Here is a 27890-nt window from a genome sequence, read left to right on the forward strand (position 1 = left end):
CTCAGTATTGGTCTAACTCCTATTCCCATTAATGTCAATGATATAACTCTCATTGACTTCCGTGGAAGCAGTTTTAAGCCAACTCACTCAGAATTTTCATGTCAGAACCAATTGGAATGTTTTTTTTCTAAGGATACGTCTATATTGGAATTGGAGGTGGATATACCCATGCTGTCTCTGAGTAAATGCCTAGAGTCAGGCTAGCTAGCCCCTCCCACCTCTCCTGCCACAATGGCTACACTCTATTTTTAGTGTGCTAGTTTGATCAGAGATAGTGCAGGTAGATCTCCTCCAGCTGGGAATTACACCTCCTGTTCTAAATGCAGACATCCCTAACAAGTGTTGTCTGCATGTGCATGCATTACATTCTTGCAACTTCATGTGCAGATATTAGTTCACTAAAATTTAATTGCAGGAGTGTGCACAAGTGACAATAGAAGTGGAGGCCAGGTTGCGGAGCCACTGAAAATTTTGTTCCCAGAATTTTGTGCATTTATTGAAGAATAATAATTCCTAAATGCTCTAAAAATGTTCAACAGTAAAAACAAAATGGACATGAACAGGCTTCAGATAGGATCCCACCCCCCACATGCACGCAGATCTCACGAATTAGTGCCCCACTTTATAATATATTTATAACTCAAACAAGGCTGAGCCAAAATTTTTCATTTTTTCCTCAACTTCAAAAATGTGTTCTGTGGCTAAGATTTCCATATTCATTTCCAACCCATATTCTGTCACAGATAAATTTTAGGTGATATCTATGAGAGTTACACACGCAGAGCTAAGTGTATAGTCATAAGTTTCAGCAGGGATGAATTTTATTTTAGCAAGGTTATGGACACCTTCAAAGAAGAGTGAATATAATGATGAGTGTAACAGAGGACAATCTCTTCAGGTATCACGCTAATTATGTACTTCTGTCTTTTACTTTAGAATGTTTTTACTTCAGAGGTTGGGGCAGTGATACCATGTATTGTAAGTAATTAATGCAATATCCCTTCCTGCAATCAGCTCTGCTATTTAGATGTTAATTAATAGTTTCCTTCTTATAAGGCTACCCAACTCTAGTTTGTCATGTCTGTCTGATCCTGCATATTTTTAATATAACAAAAACAGCCTCTTAGATTACATTATTTATTCTTTCACTCATTTAAATAAAAAGCAATATCATCAGCGAATCTAAAACTCATCATCAGCAGGGCTATCTTGGTAATCACTCCAGTGTACACTGTAACTTTTCAAGGTGGTCTGATAGTAAATTATGGAGACATCTATATTTTTCATTTTCTTTGGACAGTTAATTTACATCTATTAGAAATGTAAATCTTTCTCAGATGTGACTAGGTTTACTCCAATACTGTATAGAATATTTACTGCTTCAGTAAAACTTCACTTGTCTTTTATACTGTCACTCAGGGCCTGCTGGTAGGTCAAGTAACTGCTGCAGTTATGTCAATGTGAAAGAAGTATAGTAATGATAAAGTCTCGTACTTCGAATAATATCCTTCAGTGTGGAAATTATTCAACAGTATACATTTTCCTGGAAAAAACAGGAATTATGACCTACATTTTCAAAGTACCTGCACCCAGCTGTCACAACGCCTAACAAGCAATGCAAATCACCAACCTGGAAAGCATGTACCTATGCAACTCTGACTTGTGCATGCATATTAGGCATTTTACATTTATGGTTTTGAAAATATGTCTGTATCTCCTTATAATGTCAATGAAATTTGCTACTGAGGAGTGTCTCAGATGAGGTGAAGGGGGCTGTGATCCCTTTGTTAATGTAGCCAGCCCACATTCCCACAGAAGATAATCTCCTCTTTTGTTTTCTTTCTTTTTAAAGTGAGCCTGTACTCCCTTTCCTTGTGAAAATAGCCTTGAATATGTAGACCTACATACACGGTGAAAACTGACTGCTAATGAGCAGATGGGATTCCCTTCTGTAGTAGGAGTCGGAGGAGAAATCTTTAGATTGCCCAAACTTCCCACGATATTTTTTTATGTAAATAGTCAGTTAAATTCTGGGTATATCCCAAGGAACCATATCACTAACACTTCCTCAAAACCTCAGGTCAGCCAATGTGATTAATGGGGCAGCAAGAAAAACAAGAGAGAATATAGTGATGTGATCATATATATAATACACATATAATTCTGCCTGGCTGGGATCCACTCTCCTCTCCTATATCCTTTTTTTGTTGTTGCTAGTTTCTGTTTATCCAAGGTCAGTTTGTTGTACATCTTCTGCCACTCCTTTGAGAGAAAGCCTGCTTATTCAAATGGCTGTCAACTTCATCTCTTCTGGCAGAGAGTTCCACAGCCTATTGCTCTCCGTTGAAAATGTTCTATCTCCGTCGCATAAAATTTTCACTCTGAGGGCTGTCAGTCATGGTGTCCAGAGGTCATAGATGGTGAATCACGGTATGAAGTATTTGTTTTGCACATATTTACCTCTCTGAAGAGTCATGACATGAGTTAAAACACTTGCTTAAGTGATTGTGTCTATAGAAAGATTACATTTTCAGAATATTATATAAATCAAATGCAAATATGTTATGCTTTCTTTCTGTTTGCAATCTCCCTCACTACAGTTTTCTCAAAATAGATTAAATGCAGATCGTGCCATTTTTCCTCAGATTTCTGCTTTTTTTTAAGGGCTCTGCTATTTCCTTTGTATTGTTTTGCTGTATATAGTGTGACATCATCAGGGCCGCCCAGGGACGGGGGGCAAGTGGGGGATCCTTCAGTGCTGCTGAAGACGTGGAGGGACTGAAGGGTCCTTCCGCTGCCAAAATGCCCCGCGAACCCTGGCCTGGCAGTGGTCCGGGTCTTCGGCGGCATTTCGGCGGCAGGGAGCCCTTCAGTGCTACCGAAGACACGGAGCGAACGAAGGGTCCCCCCGCTGCCGAAATGCTTCCAAAGACCCGGACCACTGCCATGTGAGCACAAGCGCTGCAGCTTCCTTGCTTTGCCCCAGGCCCCGTGAGTCCTCTGGGCAGCCCTGGATATCATTTCATCATGTATACACATATCATCAGGAAAATGATAGGCTAGTGTAAATAGTTAGCTTAGGAAGATGTCTTGTTATTTATAATAGGACACCTTGTGAATTTTCACCTGGGCCACATATCCATCTCACTTTAGCAGATGTTGCTGATCCTCCTAGGGTTCTTCTAACCTTCAATGCTTTATTTTCTCACTGAGTAAGCAGATGCTCAGCCATGAAAATATCAAGTTCTGGCAAAATGTGTGTCTGCTTCAGAAATCAGAATACAAATGAGAGGAACTAATCTGTTCCAGCAGAGTAGTATAATAATAAAGTGTTCAAAATTGCAATCCTTACTCAGGCAAAATTCCCACTGACACAACTTTGCAGCTGTTTTGAACACAAGAGGAATGGTTTTGAGATCTGGACTCTGTTCCTGGCTCTGCCTTTGGTTTCCTGTGTTACTTTTGGCAAGACACTCTTTCCCTCCATTTCCCAACATGTAAAATGGAGCTAATGCTTACCTACTGCATGAGTACTTTGTGTGTCTTAATATACTAGCTTTTGAAGTTGGAAGTGTTGGTGTTAGGCAAATGACAACTGGTAGTGATGTTTAAAATGTTACTAGAAAATGCAGTGAAAATGCATACACCTCCCCAGAATTGTTCAGGGGGAGAGGTGGGTGTGGGCCTTTGCCACATTTTCAGTTTATTTTATTTGTCAGTTTGCAGATGAGTCTGATGCTTGTTCAAATCACTGTATAATTTAAATTCAGATACTTTAGCAATACAGATCATGATTTGTTATAGGATAAAATGCTGAAACAGTCTTTGCAATATGTATACTCAATCTGGTTATTACGAGCTTGTGGGACCTAATTAGTGCAGTGTATTTAGTGACTAGGGATACCAACATCAGGGAGAACGCACTTAAATAATGTAGAAACAGTCATGAATATTACAGTCACACATTTCCACCTAGAGAACACAGACTACGGGTATGCTTCAAGCTGAATTGCGTATAAGACACCCATTTCCTACAACCAGGAGGGCAAAAACCTGGTCATGATAGCATTTGCACTCTGCTAGTTCCCAAACTAATTTAATGTTCGACATGAAATACTGTAATTGATATATAGCATAGCTGTGATTGTTATTAGACCTGGCCAAAAAATGGAGAAGAAACAAACCTGCAGATATTTCAGCAAATTTAAACAGGTTTTCATTCCATTGTGTCCTGTCATTGTTCAATTTTCATTTTCTGGATTTTCTGAAGTATTTTTGAAAACAGAACAGAGTACCGTTAACAATACCTTCACTTCACCACTGGTAGGAAATATTCTTGTAAAGTATGTTGTGCCCATAGGGAAATGTAAGCATAAGAGCTATATACATTTATCTTTTTGTTCCTGATCTTTGATTAGAAAGATTCTTTTTGGGCTACTCTTTATTATTTAATGTTTTCTGAAAATGCCTTTGGTTTTGTACAATGATGGTAGTGAAACCTCTCTTTTGAGAAAGACATTATCTAATGATGTGTCATATACAGTATTTCTGGCTTTAGAGATCTCGACTGCTGATAAATCTTTCTTCCTCTTATACAGATACAGCTCTGAGTAGTGAAAACAGAGGACTGTAACAACCTCTCAAGTCCATTCAGATATGTTCATGTGATCCAACATTTATTGAAGTCAATAGACTGCATCAATTGGGCTTTGGATTATATTCTATTTTAGCAATAGTCTGATTTCTCAATTCCAGTATACATCTTAAAAATATCTAAATTATGGTTGGTTCCATCTACAAGTAGTGGCTGTCACTGAACTCTGATATCCTCACTTTTACCATTATATTGGAGGAAATATTGTGTGATTAACTTTCAGCATGACATACAGCCATGGCATGCAAGTGATATGCTCCTGTGCCTTCAACATGATGGGCGGGCGGGGGGGAGGGAGAATCATTTTAAAAGAAACATTTCAATCATTCTCCTTAGTAATCTGAACGGAGATGTACAAGCTTTCAACAAAAAAAGATTAAAGAGCAGAGGAGACACATTGGTTAGATCTTTTCATTTAGACATAATAAATGATACACCATGTGTCACTATTATAAATAATTTCTAGTATGGGGAATACACTTAACAGTTAAGCAATAGGTGAGTAACTTATATTGTCAGGTCAGTGGGAGAAAGACGAAGAATTAACAGAGTACTTAAATGGTAACTGAAGAATGGATAAAAGTAGTTAAGAGTTATGTCATGTGGCATCACTGTTAGATCTTGTAAAGCCAAATGTGATCTTATCTTAAATGACAGTGTTATTGTGGGAAATGTAATTGATTAATAAAGGCCATAGTGATTATTCAAATCTGAGATGGCAATTTATTAAAGATTTATCTATCTTGCATTTTTAACAACTTCACTTTTCTTATTATATCTTCAACTACTTAACTAAGCATGGGGAAGCCACCAGTTAGTGTGTATTATCCCTTATCCTATAGTATCATTATGGGTCTAATTCTTCTGCCAATGAAGTTGAGGGAGCTTTGCTATTGACTTGGATGGGACCTAAATGTATTTAGGATTGTGTTTAATTTATATACACAGTTGGATTAAGATCTAATCTCAACCAATATTGATCCTGGATTCGACCCTTTGGGACACCTCCTCAGCTTTGTAAATCAGCATGCCTCAAACTGAGTTCATGGAGCTAGGCTGATTCACACTGGCCAAGGATCTGGCTCCTTAGCCAGTACCAAACTCCCAATATTCCAACATTTTTAGACTACATTTGATTCCCTGAGTGCTCTAGTTTATATTCATTCACCATCAAATGTGTGTGTATGGGGGGAGGAATTTCTTAATTACATCCACCGCTGCCAAGAGGATTTCCTGCTCTCCTCTATTGTCCTTCTCTATCATCATCTATTCAGCTTTGATGAAAACATTTCAAATTTCTCCTCTAAACAGAAAACCATCAGTTACATTTTACCAGACTTCACAAATATTAATTCCAGCCTCCTCTGCTTTTCTCCCACATACACACTAGCACAGCACATTGATAGTGCTACAGGTGGTGGAGGGAGGGAAGCAAGCTGGGTTCAATGTTGATTTTGAAGCCATCCAGGTCTTTAAAGCTATACTTTTCAAAAAAAGCAGAGCAACAATAACAAAAGAAAACCCAACTCAGGTATATTTGCCTTATTTTGTCATTTAAATATATCCATGCTCCAACAGACACTAAAGTGTCTCAAATTATTATTTGCTCATAACACCCAGTGTGTTAGGTGTGCAACAGACAAATGCAATACACCTGGGGCAGATTTACCTCACTGTTACCCTCTGCCATATGCTGCAGTATGAAGTGCAGTATAATGCTACTAAACTAGAATAGCATTTTGTACCCATAAGAGCTGACATACTAGATCAGACAAGTCATCCACATAGCCCAGTATCCTGTCGCCAACAGTGTCCAGTACCAGAGCTTCAGGGGATGTGTACAGAATAAGGCAGTTTCAGGGAGATCTATCCCATCTTCCCCTCCTGGCTTCTGGCACTCAGAGGTTTCAGGTCATTCTGACCATGGGTTTAGTAACAATTGATGGACCTATCATCCATGAACTTATCTAGTTCTTTTTTGAACCCACTTACACATTTAGCCAACAGAACATCCCATGGCAATGAGGTACACAGACTAATTCTAGATTATGAAAGAAAGTGGCTTCCTCCTGTTTGCATTAAACCTGCTGACTATGAATTTATTCAGGTGACCAATGGTGTTTGTATTGAAGGAAAGAGTAAATTACACATCTCTGTTCACTTGTTCCACACCATTCATGATTTTATTGACCTCTTATACCCCCCACCCTTAATTGTGTCTTTTCTAAGCTGAACAGACCAATCTCTTTAGTCTTTCCTCATATGGAAGACTTTCCATACCTTTGATCATCTTTGTTCTCCTTCTCTCACCCTTTTCCAGTTCCATTATATCCTTTTTGAGTCGGGGAGACCAGAACTGGACACAATATTATTCCATGTATGTGTGCACCTTGGATTTACATAGGGGCATCGTGATATTGTCTGCTTGATTTTCTATCCCGGGCCTAATGCTTCCTAACATTCTGTTAGTGTTTTTGATTGCTGCTGCACGTTGCACTGAATTTTTCAAAGAAATATCCAGAGTGACTCCTAAATCTCTTTTTTGAGTGGTAACAGCTAATTTAGAAATCATTATTATGTGTATATATAGTTGAGGATTTTTTTTTTCCAATGTGCATTACTTTGCACAGACCTATGTTGATTTTCATCTGCCATTTTGTTCCCCGGTTATCCCGTCTTGGGAGATCCCTCTGAAACCCTTTGAAACAGCTTTGGATTTAATTACCCACTTTGCACTGCAGTAAATGACTACACAATATGAAAAGAAATGGTAAAAGAGACCCATAGTCCTTGCTACACAAAACTTAATGGTAAACATGACACGATCAGTGAAAGCCACAGGCATTCAGATAGGGAAAAGGGTTCTTATGTTTGCTCTGCTCACATTTTCATGTTTGCATTTATCTATATACCTATAGCTATAAATGTTTTCTTTCCTAGCCCATTTACAACTAGAATATTCCCCCCAATCTTCTGTCTATTTTAGAATCATAATTACAAAATGCAGTTCAAAGCAGGGTTACCAGCTGCAAAGTAACCTTCTATAACCTGGAATACCTTGAAAAGACATCCTGCTTGTGTGTTGCATCAATCACACCCAACAATTTGTATGGACTTTCAAAGTGCATATTTCTGCTTGGAGCACTGGAAATCTAGGGAAGCTTCAATCTGTGAACAAGTTGGATTCAGGCAGCAAATCTTGCAAAGCTTTCATAAGCTTGTGCAAAACATGGCAGTTTCGGTTTGCATGGCTGTAGCAAAATTTAAGAAAACTGTTGGCTCAGCGGGGTTCGTGTCCCCTAAAGTTCCCTTTCTAACAGTCTCAGGATCATGTGAACATCAGGAAAATCATGATTAAAGTCACTGCTTTCCCAACAAAATAATTGGTTTTACCCCCAACAAGCTTTTGTCCCCAAAGTTTTAAAACTCTCCTGCCATGGGGCCAGCAAGGAGACCCAATTGCATTCATTTCCCAGCTCTATAAGAAGGCTGTTAAAAAGAAGTGGATTTCTTGCTGCTCCATTCAACCTTATTAAATCTGTGATCTCACAGACCTTAGCACTTTAATCAAGGTTTTTAGAACTGTTCACTATATACCATAAACTGAATACTGCAAACAGCTCACTCAGATTCTGCTTTGCCTCAGGTGGAAAAGGAGTGTGCTCTTTTGAATAATAGGATCTGTATCCTATTCTCATTGCTGATATGTAGCAGTGAATGGCCATAGTATGCAGTATACGTATTACATAGGTACAGCAGTATTGTTGGGATACTACATTGGGTAAGACATCAAAGAACTTACACTTTTCTTTCTCTTTCAAATTCTGGCTCAGATTCTGTTTAAAAATTGCTGTGGTTATCTCGTCATACTCTCCTTTCTCCACATCATAGAAACTCCACGCAGTTGGACACAGTTGGAAACCAGTGGAATACTACAACTTTTTCAGGTCAGGCCTGAAGTGCTTTGGCGCAGCCATGTGTAACAGTGTCTCACTCAAGCCAGTGTGATTAGTATTTCATCGTATTCAACATGATATTCATTTACAATTAAACCCCCAGTGCAGTCTAAAATATGAATAAAGCTAGATTATTGTCTTAGCCACAGTAATGAAATTGCATAATGTTTTGCTTTTCAGTAGTCACCATTCAGTCCAGTGATGACACCAAGTGGAATGAAAAATGATCCAATTTGAAAGAAAGATGGTTACCTAAGTTAAATGGTTTTGACCCTAGAAGTGAACAATGTCAAATGGATTTACTTTCCTAGATATTCAATCATGGAGGATTTAGTGCTCTTTTAGGTATCATCATTACTTATCCCAATAAATGCTCAGCTACAAAATTATCTGTGAGATAGCTTGATAAAGCTATAAAGCATGTTTGAAAACCTTCTGGCATCAGGAATTCTCTGTTATCCAGTCAAGATGAAATACTATGTGTCAATGATAGTGTCACTTAGCAATTATTCACATAGGAGTTCTATTATAACCTTTTATAGAAGTACTAGAAATTATATTGACAACCAGTGAAAGGACTGATGAAAAGCCTGCTTTCAATTCCTAGAATTACCTATCTCTGATTTTCTTCCACTATGAGGATTGCATGACAGGGAGGATGGATGCCAAACTGTATCTGGCAAGCAAAGGGTTAATTTCAAACCATCTCTTATATGCCCAGACACTTGTTTTAATGCTGCCACTATGGCAGGGTGATGATGCCACCTGTCTCTGTGGCATATAAGCCACCCTCTTACCTGTGAGCTACATGTTAATACTGTCTATCTCAAATCACCAAGTGATTTTTCCTAGAGGGTATAGGACAAGGAAGATGGCAGGATTTATGGAGGCTACCATCTCCTATAACAGTATCAGTACGAGGTGAAGAGTTAATTCTATCAGAGCCAATAGAACATAAATATATTACTAAATCAAAAAGGTCATGAGAAAATAGGCAAGATTGAAATGTGTAACCAGTATATAAGTTCTGTAAAATTCTTGTGCTTCCAAGAAACAGACCCCCAAAATCTGGAAGTTTTCAAATGAAGTAATTATTATCCCTAACTGAATACTTATGCCATATTCTATGATTATTATCCTGAAGACCTTACCAACCTTCACTTTGTCCCTTTATTATTTGGGATCACAACATTTCCGTAGTATGGAAGTGAGAGCACAAACTACAAACAGGATCAGAGATTTTTTTACTACTTGCAGATGGCGGTCATCCATTAATTAATCATTCCCATAGGTCATTCAAGAAATAATGGCTGAATATTCAGACACGTGTTATTTGGATTAAATTAAGAGTGAACAATTATATTAAAATTAACACCTTTTTAATGAGCCATTAAATTGAATTGTTATTTCAATATTTAAAGTTAACATGATTTACGATATTGTAAGCAAAAGGCTGTCAAAGAAGTGGATATTATCGGAACTAGGACTGCTTCATAGAATGTAGTAGTAAATCATCTTCAGCTGCAAGTTAAAAAGTCAATCAAGTTTAGGAAGTGTTTTATTTATTTCTTTAATGCTGCCAGTCCAGGGACCTGATCTGGGATCTATGTTACATATAAAAAGTTCTGTTCTTCTATCACTTATGAAGAGTATAACTCAGATGTTCATACAAATTTGATGACTGAGGTGAGCTACACAACTCTGTCTTAAAAGATATATGGAAACGATATTCTGACCTTAAAAAGATCACGTCTCAGCAGTTATATATCTGAGAGATCTGAATCCCAAAAAATGAGGCTGGAAATGACAAAAAAAGTGTGTGGAACTTCCTAAAATGTTAGCAAAAATTATACAGGCAATTACCTTTCCAACACAATATATATGTGCAACTCCCATTTCAACTGTTCCAAAACCCAGAGGAGAAATTCTGGCTGCTCTGAAATCAAAGGTAAAACTCACATTTACATCGATGGCATCAGATTTCATCCTAGATGTGGAAGTCAGAGTGTTCATACTAGCACTGTATTTACATTGCTATCATACCCAACATATCATAAGAATGTAGTATTGCAACTTCCTAAATACAACACAGAACATTGTAGTATCCTCATTAGATGCAGGCCAAGAGTGAAAAAAAATGTATTTGTGAACATTCCTTCTTGCAGAAGTTCTTGATTTGCTTCAGTGAGATTCAAGGTCATGAACACAAACCAGGCATTTTTTTGTAAGTGTTGTTCAGAAGAACTTTTGCAGAAAGTAAAACTGTCTGAATATTCATGCAAGCATGTGCTCATGTAAAAATGTGGCAAAAATTAATGTTATCTTGAAACCTCTTTGATTTCCTATCTGCTTAAAAAGAGATTGGTTCATCCAATTACAGGTGAAAACAACACTATGTGGCATAGGTGATCAGTTACACACTGAGAATTAGAAACTCTCTTTTTGTATATATATATGCAAAGTATATATTGTTTGTGAGCAATAATTGTGATTTCAGTAGGAATTTTACTTAGATAAGGTCTATGTGATTATCAACATCTTTATGAAATTAATATGATGAAAAGAAATTTAAAATATATTATAAGCCACAATTCTGAACATTCTTAAATGTTTGACGTTGAAAAGAGAATTAATTCACTGGTCAATATATATATATATATTCTTTAGAGATTGTGTTGATATGCAAATCCATTTTTAGATTTTCACAGCAAAATCTAGTATAACTCTGTGTTAAAGTACCAGTGAGAGAGTGGTGCATAAAGTAATCAATGTGATCTTTACTTTGTCTTTTTTTTAATTATTATTAAAAAGAAATACAAAAGGTCTCAACAGGATAGATGCAACATCTTGTTTCTAGGTGTATCTTGGGTTTCTTTGATAAAGGTATAGAAAGGATAATAGTTAAAAGGAATGGCTATGTGGATAATTATATTGTTTCAGGTACTCAGAACATCAATCATTTTACAGCTCAGTCAGTTTGGGTACCAGTTCTGTAATGACCAATTTTTCTGAGATGGGCTGATACATACAGAAATCACTTAGTGACATAAAAATGTTTTACTGAATAGTAGAGGGATTTATGGCAGACTTGTACTGTAAAATTTCCTATAACCAGAACTGTTGGATAACACCAAACACGACTTGGTTATGGCATGTCCCTTTAAAAATACTACTCACAAAGAAACCTTTACTACCTTTAACATTTCAAGGAACTGATTACATCTCCATATACATCTCTCTTTCCAAAACTATATTTTTCTTCTCCCTACCCATTTACCCAATACACATGGCTCAAATCAAAACAGTAATTTAAAACCTCTGAAATCCTGGACGGCATGGTGCTCCCTATCACCTTTGCTTGTGTATGCAATCAGCTATCCATTACTTAATTGTTGCTTTTAGCATCTGCCACCTTTGGGCCATATCCTAAGATTGATCTGTAAATGCTGAGCTTCCCATTGAAATCAATGGGGAGTTCTGTGGGGAAAAAAATCGAAGGCAGGAAATGGCCCTCATAATGAACACACACAAAAATCCATTGCAACTCTAATTAATGAAACAAACTACAATATTAGGGAGTTAGTGATGTTAAATGAATTTTGAGTATTCTAATGGTTGAATATGCTTATTTAATCAAAGACATAACCCCACACCCCCTGACTCTCAAAAAAGCATAACCCAATTTATTTCACTCACTCTCTCTCTCTTTTTTTTACATAATGGTACATTCCCAGGGAGCTGCACTAGATGACCCATTAGGTCTTTTCCATCTCTAACATCTCTTATTGATTGACCCAGGAGAGGAAACAGCCTTGCTAGAGAGATCAGATATGGCAATGCATTATCTCTAGAAAGAAGACCCAGCTATGCAATGTGTACCACAACAAAATATTAATGAGAAAAGCCCTATATTCGACTCTCTTATCCAAGTGCCTACTCTTCCAGTCCTGTCTCAGCTTCAGTGGAAGCTTTGACAGCAAAAGGATGTTTACTGTTGCAAGGATTTATAGGACGGTGCTCAATTTCTGCAGCAATTTTAGATGAGCAAAAGGCAGAGCTGGCTGGCAGAGTTTCAATAAACTGATGAAAAATGGTATAAATAAAAATATTTTCTGCAAACTTTTCTTAATTCCCTCTTCCTCTTGACCAATTTTATTTATCAACCCACTCTAATGAATGAAGTAAAGGATCATGAAATAAAAGTGCTCCACTTGGTTATTTACCTCTCTATATCAGAGCCCAGTCATGACTTGCTATTCAAGCACTGCCTGGGTAATAATAGGGGGCATAAGCCATGGGTTGAGGTTCAAATAGTCCAAGAAATCTTTTGAAAAAGACCATTAAAATTTCAAATTATCAATATACTTCCAATAGAATATTGGTATTTTTTCACTTTTTACTAGGAGCTACTTTTCATATTGGAAAGATATGTTCAATAAACCATCACACTTTTTAAAAATTAAATAAAAAAATAATGATACATACTCCAATATCAATGAGCCACTCTGGATTGTGGAATACTGCAGGTATGTGCAGGTACTGAAGGCATCAAGATACCTAGTGATCATGATGTTATCAGTTAAAATCCATAGTAATTCCACTGAAGACAATGGAGATATTCCAAACTTCACCAAGATAACAAAGATCAGAGTAAGATGCTGAAAGTGCAAAGACAACAGGCTTCAACCATGCCTTTAACCATGTGGAACTTATATAATCAACTGAGAGACCCTTAGAATGCAAAATATTGTTTATTGGTTAAAAAAACCAAAACTTTAAATTATTTATGTGCTTGTTGTAACCCACACAGCTTCTGGCTGTGGTGCTCTGTTCCATTTAGTGGCACCGAGACCACTTAGAGAGAGAGAAAATAAGTCTGCCCTCCAGCCTTAATGAATAGGCAGTTGGCTTTTAGCTCACGCAGTAGCGGTGTATATGCTAAGCTCCAGAGGCCCCAGGTTCAATCCCGACAACTGGGGTCTGTCAGTGTTACACTTTGACAGGTTTTTTTCACTATTTTACAGACTAGTGAAAACCTGGCTCTACTGACATCCATGGCAAAACTGATTTTTTGTATCCTGTTTGTATACTTACATTTTTGAGTTACTTTTAAATAAGAAATGCTGCAGCTGCCTAATAAACAATTGTAATTATCTTTGTAAATACCACTAGAGCGTTAGAGATTGTCTCAATTGATGCACTATCCTGCCATCTGCTACTAAGAAGGCACGTAGACTTTAGATTTGGTAGATTATTCATCATGCCAGAGGTTACACTGCATAAAGAGGGATTTCTGTAGAAAACAGATTATCTGTCAGAAAATTCCATGTGTTGACTATTTTTTCTCCATCACATTTTCCAGATTTATTAAATATTTAGGCTAATCAGACGTTTTGAAATGTTTTAAAATGAAATTTTAAAACTACTTGATTTCATAATCTTACTGTTTCTCACATTTATAGAGGTTAAATACATCAGTTAAAAAGGTAGTCATATATAAAACACAAAGGCTATGTACAGATAGAGAGGGCTTATGCAGATAACACATTTATCACATATCATCTACATTTTTCCTTATCTGAATAGCTGCAGAAATGGAAGAAAAGAACCAAATAAAAGAACGAGTTTTTAAGAATCTTTTCTACCACTATGCCATGAAGCATTAAGTAATTGCATTGAAAATGTAGGGCCAGCCCTTGGAGCCTTTCCACTTCACCAGTGTAAAAACCAAGTAACTGGTCTTTATATATGTGATAAACGAAGGAACTGAAAATGCAAAAACCTATCCCTTTAACAAGGGGTTAGAGAACTGGGTTGCACAATGCCCAGTCACAAGTGCTTCTTCAACCAGGCAGGCACCGTGGCTTAGCTGGCTAAAAACACCTGTCTAGTAAACAGGAGATCCTTGATTCATCTCCCAGTGGTGCCTTGTTGTATGGCTTGGGGTGGGAGGGATAGCTCAGTGGTTTGAGCATTGGCTTGCTACACCAAGGATTGTGAGCTTCCTTCTTGAGGGGGGCAAAAATCTGTCTGGGGGTTGGATTAGATGAGGTCCCTTCCCACCCTGATATTCTATGAACCTCTTGGCTGGAATATCAGCCCCTCTGCATCACTTGGTAATGGTGGTTATTAATTTATTATTATTACCAGATGACAAAACAAGGAGTAATGGTCTCAAGTTGCAGTGGGGGAGGTTTAGGTTGGATATTAGGAAAATCATTTTCACTAGGAGGGCGGTTAAGCACTGGAATGGGTTACCTAGAGAGGTGATGGAATCTCCTTCCTTAGAGTTCTTTTTAGGTCCAGCTGGACAAAGCTCTGGCTGGAATGATTTAGTTGGGGATTGGTCTTGCTTTGAGCAGGGGTTGGACTAGATGACCTCTTGAGGTCCCTTCCAACCCTAATATTCTATGATTCTATTATTATTGTTTATTATTTATTATTGCGGCACTAAGAATTTCTGGTCAGGATATAGGCCCCATTGCGCTGAGCACTGTATAAAAAGGACAATCCCTGGCAGTAACTTACTCTGAAGAGTAAGTACAGAATTTGAAAACTCTCCCCAGGCTCTTCCCCAGGCTCTGCCTGAGGTAGCACAGCTTTGCTCAGCCTCTTCCTTACCATTAGGCTTGTTTTTCCTGCCTTGGGTTTCTTGCCATGAGGAGAGAATCCAGGCAGGCCTGCCTTACCACCATGCAGTGTCAGGAGCATTCTGACTTCTGGTGGGAGAAATTGCTCATTGATCCAGGAGAACAATATAGCACTTCAACCTCAGTGTAACTCAACTGTGCATAGAGATAAGGGAGAGCTATTGCCAATGTTATTTACATGGATGATTGATGTACATAACTGGAAGGAATATAAACATGTCATTTCACAGCAGAAATGAATATAGCCAAGGTGAAAACGAAAACACCTGCTGACACTCCTTTAGCATTTACGGTAAGATCTGGAATGCACTCTAATATTGGAAGGAATCATGGAATTTAGAAATTGCTTGTAATAAGCATTTACTGGTTGAGTGTATATACTACTTATGATTAAAAACAACCTGCATGTCTGAATATTAAATTTCATTACTTGTTGAGTATAATGGACACTTTAAATTAAAATACATATGCTGAAATATTATTTCATAATACATCATGGTCAACTTTGCAGATAACAGATTCTTTTTCAAGGGAATGTGCAATTCTAATTATTTTAGAACCATGGACTATACATGGAGTACAATGAATAAAAAATGTTAAGGATTTGTTTTTTTTTCCTGTTCCATTGAGCCCTTTACTGTAATCTGATTTATACCTCTGTTTTAATTTTGTTTATGTGCCATCTAACAAAATACTTAATTTTTTAAAGTGCTTTACAATAAGCTGCATGGAATATGCCATATTATTACAATAAATAAATGTCATTTCATACATTGTGCTTGCAAGGTATATTTCCATACGCTTTCACTGGCAAAGCTAAAAAAACCACATAACTATTTCAGGTCAATAAGAGGTCAAATAATAAACTAATCCTGACTTTCTCTGATATGCTGTAAAAGGACAGTATTGAAAGATGGCTTCATACCAGAGTTCACACAAGGTTATATGGTGCTCAGAGGCCACTACAGTCCTGATTCAACAAGGGGCTTAAGCACATGCCTCCTGAAATCAATGAGGCTATTTACGTACTTAAAGTTAGGCACATAAATATCTTAGGCCATAAACAGGAGCACTAATATCCTGTATCAGGCTGAACTCATTTGAAGACCTATATCCATTGAGAGCTCCCTCTGCAATGGGGCACCTTGAAGTCAAAAGGGGTACAAGTTCCAAAAGCCAGCTCTGCTTTCAGCTAGGTAGTGAAGCAAGACTTTGTTGCACTAGCCACACTTTCAAATTTGACTGTCCTTGCACTGGGTGAATAAGGAAACAGATGAGGGAGGCTCCTTGTGTCCTCCCCCTAAACCTACACACATACACACACTGGACCCTGTGTGTGTGGAGCTAAGGGTCTGATCCAGACCCCACTGAAGCCAATTGGAACCTTTGCATTGGCTTCAGTGGGCTTTGGATCAGACTCTAGCTACATTGGTGTCCCAAAACAGGATAGCTGCTCTTTTTAGGCACAAGGAAGGCAAAATATCACTACTCAGAGGAGATGGAATATGTCAACCTTCACACTAAAGTCCTTAAACTACAAAATGAATGCTCCTTCTATCATCATCATTCCCATAAATCTTCTGTGATTGCAGACCATGTTAACATGTGTCATCTTATTTAGACTTTAAGGTCAGAAGGGACCATTATGATCATCTAGTCTGACCTTCTGCGCAACGTAGGCCACGGAATCTCACCCACCCACTCCTGTATTAAACCTGTGTCTGAGCCATTGAAGTCCTCAAATCATGGTTTAAAGACTTCAAGTACAGAGAATCTTCCAGCAAGTGACCCATGCCCCACGCTGCAGAGGAAGGCAAAAAAAACTCAGGGCTTCTGCAAATTATGACCTGGAGGAAAATTCCTTCCGGATCCCAAATATAGGGATCAGCTAACCCCTGAGCATGTGGGCAAGACTCACCAGCCAGACACCTAGGAAAGAATTCTCTGTAGTAACTCAGATCCCACCCCATCTAACATCCCATCACAAGCTATCGGGCATATTTACTGCTAGTTCTTTATTTATAAGAAACTGGTCGTTGCCAAGCATTCTTTTTATATTACTTGTTATTAGTGGCCATCCCTTCTGCTACTTTGACTCCTGCTAAATTGGGATTTCTGGTTAAGCAAAACCCTAATTCTAGATGTCAGCATGCAAGGCACTAGCTGTACATTTGTTGCTAATAACCAATCACATTTTTCCAGGTCCCTCTGCAATACAGTACTTGACAGCAAATCAATGCAAGCTGCATTACAATACTCCTTTCTGTCATAGCAGTTATTGCAGTATGGCATGGCAAAGGGAAATTAATAGTTCTTTACCAGTTTCATGGAACTGTATTACAATAAATGCAATGAAAACATCTCTCTTGTCACATTCAGGTTGTTGAGGTACTTTTTTTTTTTTTTTTTTACTTTTCTTAGTAAAAGAGTGTAAGCCATTTGGAAAGTTAGAGATCTCTTTCTTTCTTTCTTCTTTTTTTTTTAAATTTAAACTTGTCTTCTCTGTGCTACCTAATGTATTCATTGTGATTTTGAAAGCCTTTCACAGTCTGCAAACTACCCTCAATATGTATGCTCACTGGCATTTTGTCATGGCTCAAAAGCCGTATATGCTCCGTAAGTTAAGATGTGACATGCTTACTTTACTCTCCTCTTGACCACAATTTCTCCTTTCTAATTTGAAAAGTCCAATTACACTAATTCAAAGCAATCTATTGTTTAATTGGATCAATTTCAATTGCAATTGATGACCATTAATTTCAACTAAAACCTCATTTAAACCTGGCTATGAGATTGTTACAAAGTTTTGCAGAAAATGATCTGAGACAACAGAGAATAACTAGGGTATTCATTTGTGTACCAAGGTGTCACTTGGATGTTTAATTATACTGAAGCAATTTGTTTTCCACTCTCTAACTCTCTAAATTAGAAACAGAAATAGATCACATCTCAGGTGGTGAAAAATATTATGGGTAAAGAGCCCTGTACATACCTCTTTATTTTTTACTATTATAACTCAGATAGTATTATCTGAGTACTATTATGCCGTTAGTACTGCAATTGAGAGCTTGCCTTTGAGTTTTGTTCATTTACTTAAAAGTGCAGAGAGCCAAATTCTGAGTTTTGTTATCCTTGGTTAACTATTTGGAGACTGATCCTGAACTTTGAGCTATGAGTAGGTGACCACAACTTCTGGCCTAAGGCAGGAACCACCTGCAGCACCACACTTGGACCCAGAACACACAAAAGAAAAGCCTGAGAAGAGGGACTTTCCAGTTAAGCTGGTAAGAGAGCATACAACAAAAGGAGACCGAGGATAGTTGCTCCTTGAAGGAGAGGTTCTGAAAGGACAATGAGTGGCAAAGTCCTAGGAAGCCCTGGTCCTAGTGAAAGTACCTTACCAGACAGGGCAAGAGGCCCAAGTTGCTGGGGAGCTCCAGAGAGAGCTGCAGCATTTTGGCATCCCTAAGGACCCTGAGTCCAGAGAGGGAAACCGTCCCTAGGTGAAGACAGGAGGCGTGATTCTAGAAGAGGGTCCTGGGTCAAGAGGGCCTTACTGGTGATGAGCCTGGATGGAAGGGATTGATGGATGGACTCAGGTGAAGCAGACAGATAAATATTAACTTGCCCCCGCAAACCTCCCAACTAAAACACTGGGGCAAAGACTTGCTTGCATGTCTGTTCAGCCTTTGGGTAAATAAATTAGAGCTCTGAAGGGGCACTTCTGGCTACATAAAAACCTTCATGACAGCCCATTAGGGGAAACTGAGGCAGAGATACTCTGTCTGCTATGCGCTGCACTACCAGGAGGTATGTGGGAAAATGTCAACAATGATAGCGGGGGCTATTCTGGAGGTGAGAGACTACATTATTATGGTCATACACAGAACCATTTAAAAGGGAAATATCATCTGAAAGGGCATCATCCCCACTCCACTCTCAACAAAGTATACACAGTGAGTTAGCATCCAAAATACTTTCCTAGGTTTTTCTTTTCATAAGAATGTGAGAAAAAGCACACAACTATAGCCTGAGCTTCCGCCTATGCTGGCTATTTCAAGAGTATTTCCGTGGAAAATCACCTGTCTTACTCTCAGACCCTTTTCTTACCCTGAAGACTTTAGACACAATCTTAAAGCATTATCAAACAAACTTCTCTAGGAGTATAAGGTTTAACACAAGTCTGCTGTCAAATACTTGATAATCTCTCGGTTTCTTAATATGATTGTACTCTTCCTGCAAGTACAGCACTCTGTGTTGGGCAATCAGTACCCCTATTTCCCTTGTATTTTTTTTTCTGATGTTCCCCCTCCCATCCTTCTGTATTATGGATCAGGGTATTTTAAAAGCCAGCATGCTAAGCTAATTACCCTGAAAAGTTCCTATTAAGGAACTGACATTGGAAATAAATGCATAAACCAAAAGGTATTGACTAAAATTCATTCATTTCATTTTACTACCACTTCTTCCTAATTAACGAATACTCAGGTTAAAGCAAATGCAATTCTTATATTGTGAGCACTGTGGTCTCTGAATTATTTTTGTAGGCAGGTATAAGAGAAAAGGAAGTAGAAAGCAAAGACAGAGGTTTTGAGAATTTGATTTGTAGGAGAAACATACTTAAAGGAATCAGTTTCTGTGGAAAATTATACACCCGGGTATACTGATACAATTAGTAGTGGCTTCATTAAACATGGAAAGTAAATTGCAGACTTTGTATCAGATCAGTGTTTAATTTGGGTTATACATGAACAATCAACAATTTGGACTGAATTATACACATTGATTACATTATTTATTTAGATTTTTATGGCGCAAGGACTCTTAACTTTTTATAAAACATAAAATAACAATATTCAGCATGAAAGCTCCAATCATTAGTGTATGAACTACCTTATTCTCTCTCCCACTAAAGTAAACCCCATATCTAGCCCATTACCCATAATCTTACCAAATGCAGAGCGAAGAGTTGGCTTTGAAGTTGCACAAAGTGCTTACGAACCCAGGGCCTAATACTGCCCCAGCTCTTGTGCAACAGAGTAAAGGGGGCAAAAGATGCCCCCTGAATCTTTTGTGCTGGGTTCCATCATTGTGGGATGAGAGAGAGAGTGCAGTCTCCACAGAGCTGCTATACCCACCCCTCCCCCACAAAAGTAAATAGGCTGACCAGATAGTGAGTGTGAAAATTTGGGAAGGGGATGGGGGGTAATAGGCATCTATATAAGAAAAAGCTCCAAATATTGGGACTGTCCCTATAAAATCAGGACATCTGGTCACCCTAAAAGTGAATAGTCAGGCAGGGAATTGAGTCTTGACTGACCTTGCAATAGACATAGTAAAGTTCACCCTCTCCCCAGAGCAGCAGTGGAATCAGGAGGAGCATGGTGACTAAGTCACATTCTCTCTCTCCGGCTGCTTTAGCTTTTCTCAGGGTAGATCGTGTAGTAAGGGAGAGAGCAAATTCCAGAGCTGAAGGGTGTTCCTGAAGAATGCCCTGTTAGTAGTTCCCTCATGTTGTAATGAAAAAAAATCCAACTTCAATGCCTGTCCTGATTGCAAACCTATGGTATCACTTGAAAACTACACCAGGACTGCTGTGTAACTGGGCCCCAAGCCATCTAGGGCTATGACAGTTAACAACAACAACATTTTTAACAACCCCTGGAAACTAACTGCCAGCCAGTGCAGATTATGAAGCATGGCTGTGACATATTTTCTATGCAATCCTCTGCATCATAAGTGGATGACTGCATTCTAGCTTGGGGTTTTAATGTCCTGTATGCAGGCTTGTCTTACACAAGGAAAGAAGACTTCATAAATTTCCATTTATGGCATTTACTAAAATTCTTCTCACCAGTGGTGAGTCAGTGGTTTGCCACACATGGAAAAAAAATGGGGTATCAGCTCCCAAAATCAGCAGTTCTTCAACATCTGAGAAGGCCATGCTTTTTTCAAAGAGGCCCAATGCCTCTGCTCTAATTCCCACAACCGTCCTCATTTTCAGATACTGTGCTTTTCTTCACTTCCCACTGCTCCAACAACACTCGCATTAAGGCTAGCTCCATAGAAGGGAGGAGAAGAGGGTTTGTTAATGTTGAAAGCTCAACGAAATATTACTAGTGGCATGAATCTTGTGGGTTTGGCACTAGATCCATTCCCTTCTATCCTATGCAGTCCAAAGCCCCTGAGGCCTCTATGGAGATTTTTGTGACTTACATGGAATAACAAAACAATAACAGCAGACAGACAATCTGCCCTTCCAAGTTCTCACCTCCAGATCTTTCAGCTTCTTGGCTTGTGTTTCTGCATAGATTCTAGTAATTTAAAGGCATTCTAACATTTATCAGAGAAGGTATCTATATAGCTTCTAAAAGTATGCAGTAGTATAAATTACTTTAAACAGGAATAGTTAATTATATAAAACAGGGTAATCACTTTTACAGTGGTCCAAACAATGTGGCAGAATATAACTAACACCTGAAAGAGTGTGAATAAAATCAAATGGAACAAAAAGGGATTCAGACACCTAGCAGAAAGTACAAATAACTCCAGCTCTAACTAATCTGTCCATGCTTCACATGCACACATTGATAATGTCTTATAATTACACATACATACATACATAGCCATATCTCTCTTTCCCACTAGTTATCCACCCAAGAATGAAACTGGGTTTGCATTTATCTAATCTGAGTTCCAATTTTCTGACACTGGAACCAATTTTATGTGTAAAGAACTTAAAAAGTGGTGGTGGCTAAGTGGGTTGCCCCTACTATATAGTAAGTTTTCCTGGAATCTGCTTGATATTATAGTCCACTTCATTTTGATGCTTTATTTCTGAAATGTGTCACTTGTATAGTCTTCTATTACATAAAATATCTATACTATAGCCACAGAGTGGCTTGACAAAATAAGAGGCTGGCTGAGAAATAAATGAATAGGCTTTACTTGATAAGTGATTAAGGAATTTGATTTAAGAAAAAATATATATACTTAAGCACAGTGTTTTGTCTTAATTCATTTTAACAAGTGTATGCTGGATATCGTAAGTGAATGTTGACATGTAAGCTGGATATCTGTCTTTGAACAGTATTGTGTTCCTAATTTTAGGATTATTAGTGGATGCTTGTGTTGCAAATAGGTGTGTATTCCGGCATTCAAACTCAGTCTGCCTAATAGTCTTTGTAACTGTAACTGCCAGCATATCTATTATAAATTTATGTCCAGACCTCGAAAATTTAAATTCTTTTGTCACTAAAGCTTATTCATAAGAAACTTCATGGAGTTCAAGCGGGTCTACTGGTAATTTCTCTTATCAAGCATAGCTGTTTTCCACAAGAATCCAATAAGCAGAGCATAGCATCTTGAATCCTGACAGCCAGGACCGGAGCTAGTGTTTTTAGCTCCCTAGGCACACGGCCATTTCGCCACCCTGCGCGCTGGTCCCGCGGCTCTGGTGGAGCTGCAGCAGGCGTGCATGTGGGAGGTCCACCGGAGTCACAGGAGCAGCAGACCATCCTCAGGAATGCCTGTGGCAGGTCCACTGGAGCCGCGGGACCAGGGGACCCTCTGCAGGCACTCCTGCGGCAGGTCCACCGGAGCCGCCTGCCGCCCCCCGCAGCAAAATGCTGCCCCCCAATAATCCTGGTGCCCTAGGCGATTGCCTTGGCTGCCTAAATGGAAGCGCCGGCCCTGCTGACAGCTTTGTGGCAGCTCAACCCCATTTAAAATACAGAAATCATCTTGTAACCCTTAGCAGACCTGGTTTTAAGTCTGGAGCCAAACCTCATTTGCTTGGCAATTGTTACAGTTGGCTCAGTAAATACCTGTATACTAATCTGCCGGCTGGACTGAATAAATGACTCTAAGAACCTAATCTTATCTTGCTGCATAAAAATTGGCCTAAAGTACTATATTATGATTCTGATCCTGTAAACACTTACACCCATGAGTAACTTCAGGCATGTGAATAATCATATGGCATTCAATGAGGCTACTAATGTGTAAAATTACTCATGTATGTAAGTGTTTATAGGATCATGGCCTTACATCTCTATCCTCTGCTTTCAGCCTACTCCAAAACAAACTTTTGAACATATATATTCATATAAATAAATGAATCCTTCTAGGGTCCAATAATATATAATGTGTTTGTGTGTGTGTGCATGTATTGTTGGACCCTAGGAGGATTCATTTATTCAGTTAATTTAAGATTTCTGTAAATTGTTGGAGGTCTCCGTGCTTCCTCCTGTTTCTATCACACTCATAGTTTTGCACCTGTGGCAACATTATCTCTATGTCTTCAAGTCTCTGATGTTAGTAATGTCCCGAGATCTAAATTGTTACATTTCTTCATGAGGCAAACCATGTCCCTTAAGCCTCAATGAAGACAGCCCTATTTTATTGTGTCTTAGAAAACTAGATGACCATTTTTTTAGACCTCTTCCACACTGCTGGAAACCAAACAGCCTCCTTCTTTACATGAATTAAATCAAGAGATAAGTGAAAGTTTTATCATATAGCTTTAGGTGTATCAGTTGTGGGCCCTGTCATTTTTTAAAGTAATTATATAATGTTTTCCATGGAAGATAGCTAGGGACAACCTTGAGGCTAGGTAACTTCTCAGATTTTCATGACCAATTTAATTCATTGGTTCATGCATGATGATATTATCAGACTTGTTCAAATTGTCTGCAAGAGATGAAGACATAATACATTAAGGAAAAGAATGTGAGTGGAAAAAATTATACCTGGCTAATACAATATATAAAGCCATTAACGAACAACTAATTTATAAAGTCATACAAGAAAAAGTGACACAATGAAATCTGGTATAGTAAAATCTAAAGAAATTACTCAATCTAAAATGTGACCATTGAAGTAAGTAAGATGGGTGGCATCTTGAATAAATCCATAAGACACTAGGTTGTCTAAAAAGGAACATTTGAAAGGGTTAGCAGGAAAATCTATATTAATTTTGAAATCTCCAAGGATAAGTGAACTGGATAGTCTAATCACCAAGTCTGAAACAGGCATGAACAATCCAGTGATAAAATCAATGTTTCAGCAGTAGAAAAAACAGACTTTGAAACTCAGAGTAAAATGAAGAGAGCAAGGAAAACTAGCTGTGACCTCATTGCTCGTGCCAAATGACAGACACAAAAGATAAAGGTACCATCTGGACAGATCTCATCTGCGGGAAGAATTTCTGATTTCCCTTACCACATCTAAGTTGGCTGTTGTGACATATCTTCAAAGCTTCTAGAATTACATGTGAAATATGGATATTTTTTGCAATGCCTGGGGATAAAATGTATGTAGTATAGATTCAGCACAGCTATATATTCAACAAAGTAACAGTTCAACAGAATTTACGTAACTATTCCTCCAAATCTGAGTGCATTTGCTGTCAAATAAAATAAATAATTTGACCTATTTTACTCACTAATTCACTCACAAATGGAAACAGATTCTCAGTTTTCTATTTCAGCCAAACTGAAAAATTTCTGCAGAGAAACAAACTATTATTTACCAGACAGAGTACAAAAAAAGAACATTTTTAACCCTAAGTTTTAGGACTTCAGTCTCTTTTCATTGCTTACTTTTGCTTCATGGCAGCTTGTATTATGTTACCTGAAATACCTGTATAATAATACAGCAATTCACAACACAAGACACCATCTGTGAAATGTAATGTGATTTTTATTGAGATAATAAAATAGCTTTGGAATTTGTGATCTCAGAAAATTTTTAAAAATCTGTTTCAATATAATAATTTTTAGTTTGTTTGGGAGACTAATATTCTTACACCAATTAAACACAGAGCAAAACCAAAACACACATAGAATATGGTCAAATGCATCACTTTACCACTATGCAGTAAATATAATTACATATGAAAGCGAATCTTTTCTCATTATCTATAAAATTGAGTATCATGTAATGCAATTTCAACTTAATTCAACTCAAAACCATTCCTGTACAGAAGTCTGTAATAATAGGAACATATATTGTAATGTAGATTGCATTTAGTTTTTTATCTTTAATATTTTGAATAATATGACTGTCTATAAAAAAATGAGAATAATAAAGCATAGGTTATATGTCCATATCTTAATTTCATATAAACCAGTACTTAATTTTTGAAATCTGCTGTATTTGGAAATGTATAGCAAGTACACATGTAAAATACATGAGTAAGTATGTATCAGAAGTCATATTGTTATATGCAGGTAAGAACACAGGTATATTCTAGGAAAATGCACCAATATTTGGTGCAATACTTTTAGATGCTAACATAGTTGCTTTCTAAACAGTTGAGAATAGTTTGATTCCTAGTCAATAGCTTCTTCTAATTAATATTATATGTATATATGTATGTATATATACATATATGTGTATATGTATGTATATAATTTTATATTAATTAGAAGAAGCTATTTTTCATAGCAAAGCAATAACCAGGTGTGTAATCTACACTTTATTCTTAGTATAGAAACAAAGCCATTGTCTGTAAATAGGATGAGAAGAATGAATTATATGGAGTTCCATAACAATTTCTGCTGAGTCCCAGGTTTTAAGCAAAGTGAATGGGTCATATCCTTGGTCCTTTAGAAGCAAGTTCACCTTTCACTGCTCCCACTTGGCAGGCATAAACCAGAGTAGGGTGTGAGGAGGAGACCCACCAAGAATGAAAGAAGCTGGGAGTAGGCAGACCTTAGGCTGCTCTAGTTACACAAGGGATTGTTTTGGCCCTCAAATGCCCTAAAATAAGGTAATGGATGGCATCAGTTGATGCAGCTGGCTCGTCCCCTACAAACACCCATTCATATGTACATATTGAGTTGATGAGATGTATTCCATTTATTAATGCTCAATAGTTAATAGCCTGTTCAAATTGGTAATGTTCAAACATTGTCAATTATTTGATCTTGTTTATAATTCAATATTGTCAGAATTAAGGAGATGTTTACTGCTTAATTTGCTCCTCTGTATATTTGTGTGGGTAATTACATTAGTGTAAAAACAAAAAGTTGGAAGCTACTCAAATAATAGTGGAATATTGAAGATGGGTTTTGTTTGATAGTAACAGCTTAGTCCAGCTTTGTAAAGTTTTATAGAGAATGAGAAAGACACAACTAAAAAGAAGGATGTTTGTGTTTAAGAAGCAGCTGTAGAGCCTCATATATCATTGAACGTTCCACTTCTAAACTGTGAATCGAGTTTGGATTTTGACACTTCATTCATTCCTTCATTTTAGCTTGTCTTGGTTTGATAGACCTTTAAATTTTAGAGGTACCCTAGAGGGAATTGGTTACTTGATATTTGCTCTAATAGAAATATTGCTTTCTCCTGATCCAAATCCCACTGAAGTTAATAGAAAGATTCCAGTGACCATCAGTGGCCCCGCCCCCCAATAAAACCCTGCCGCCTTCCTCTGGCAAGCCTGCACATAGCCCCTGCTGTTTTAGGTGTGGTGCTGTCATTCACTATGTAACTTTTAATTTGTAATTAAAAATGTGAAATGGTTGGTGGACAATTATGAAGTTTCAGAGAGATAGCCATGTCAGTCTGGATCTGTAAAAAGCAACAAAGAGTCCTGTGGCACCTTATAGACTAACAGAAGTAATGGAGCATAAGCTTTGTATCTGACGAAGTGGGTATTCACCCACAAAAGCTTATGCTCCAATACTTCTGTTAGTCTATAAGGTGCTACAGGACTCTTTGTTGCTTTTTACAAATTTCAGATGATTCCCTATATTCCCTCATAGTGTTATTCAGTGATTTAACAATATAGCATCTTTTTCATTGGTTTAAAATTTTAAGTTGTGCCATAATGGTAGTTTAGTATGAGCCCCGTCCTGCAAATCTTACCTGAATAATTGTGGGATTAGTTCCTAGATGTTTATCGTTTATTTTAACACTCTACATATAAAGTCCTAAATTTTCCACAGTTCCCAGTTCAGGGATTATATAGGATCCAAAGGGAAAAGCAGAAATAAGCCAGTTATTTTTCAATAACCGCATAACAAAGAGTCTGTTCTAATTCCTATTTATTGAAGCATTAACTGCTTGATTGAAAAGGATGAAAATCTTTAGGCATTTTAGCAGGATTTATTGTTCTAAACTGACTAAGCTAAATTCTTTATTTTGCTATGAATTATTATGTGGTAACTTATGGACATAAGGAACTTTTCAACTGTTTCAACACTAGTTGGAAAGTTATAGAATCCCCATTGGAAGACCATGATATTTTAGAAGATTAAAATTTGTAATTGTGTATATTCAGACACCAATTTCAAGAATAAAAGGGTTATGCTAATAATGATTAAAGATGTAGTTTAAATTGGGACAAATGTCACAAGACAATAAGAAAACCTCTAAAAGAATATAAACAGCTCTAAATTGCATAAATGTCTTGGGATATCTATGAATTAAGTATAGATCATCATCTCCTACTAACTTTTGATAGATCTCATTAAAACTATAGCAATAGAATCTGCTAAATGTCTCCTGAGAGATTTTATGTGTAAATGCAGAAATTAAAAAATGAATATTGAATGATTCTATTGAGAAATTAAGGCCATTCAATTGTGTTAATGGCAGCAGAATATCAGATCTATGTTTTTC

This window comes from Gopherus evgoodei, chromosome 12, assembly GCF_007399415.2.
Source record: "Gopherus evgoodei ecotype Sinaloan lineage chromosome 12, rGopEvg1_v1.p, whole genome shotgun sequence".
Classification (NCBI taxonomy): Eukaryota; Metazoa; Chordata; order Testudines; family Testudinidae; genus Gopherus; species Gopherus evgoodei.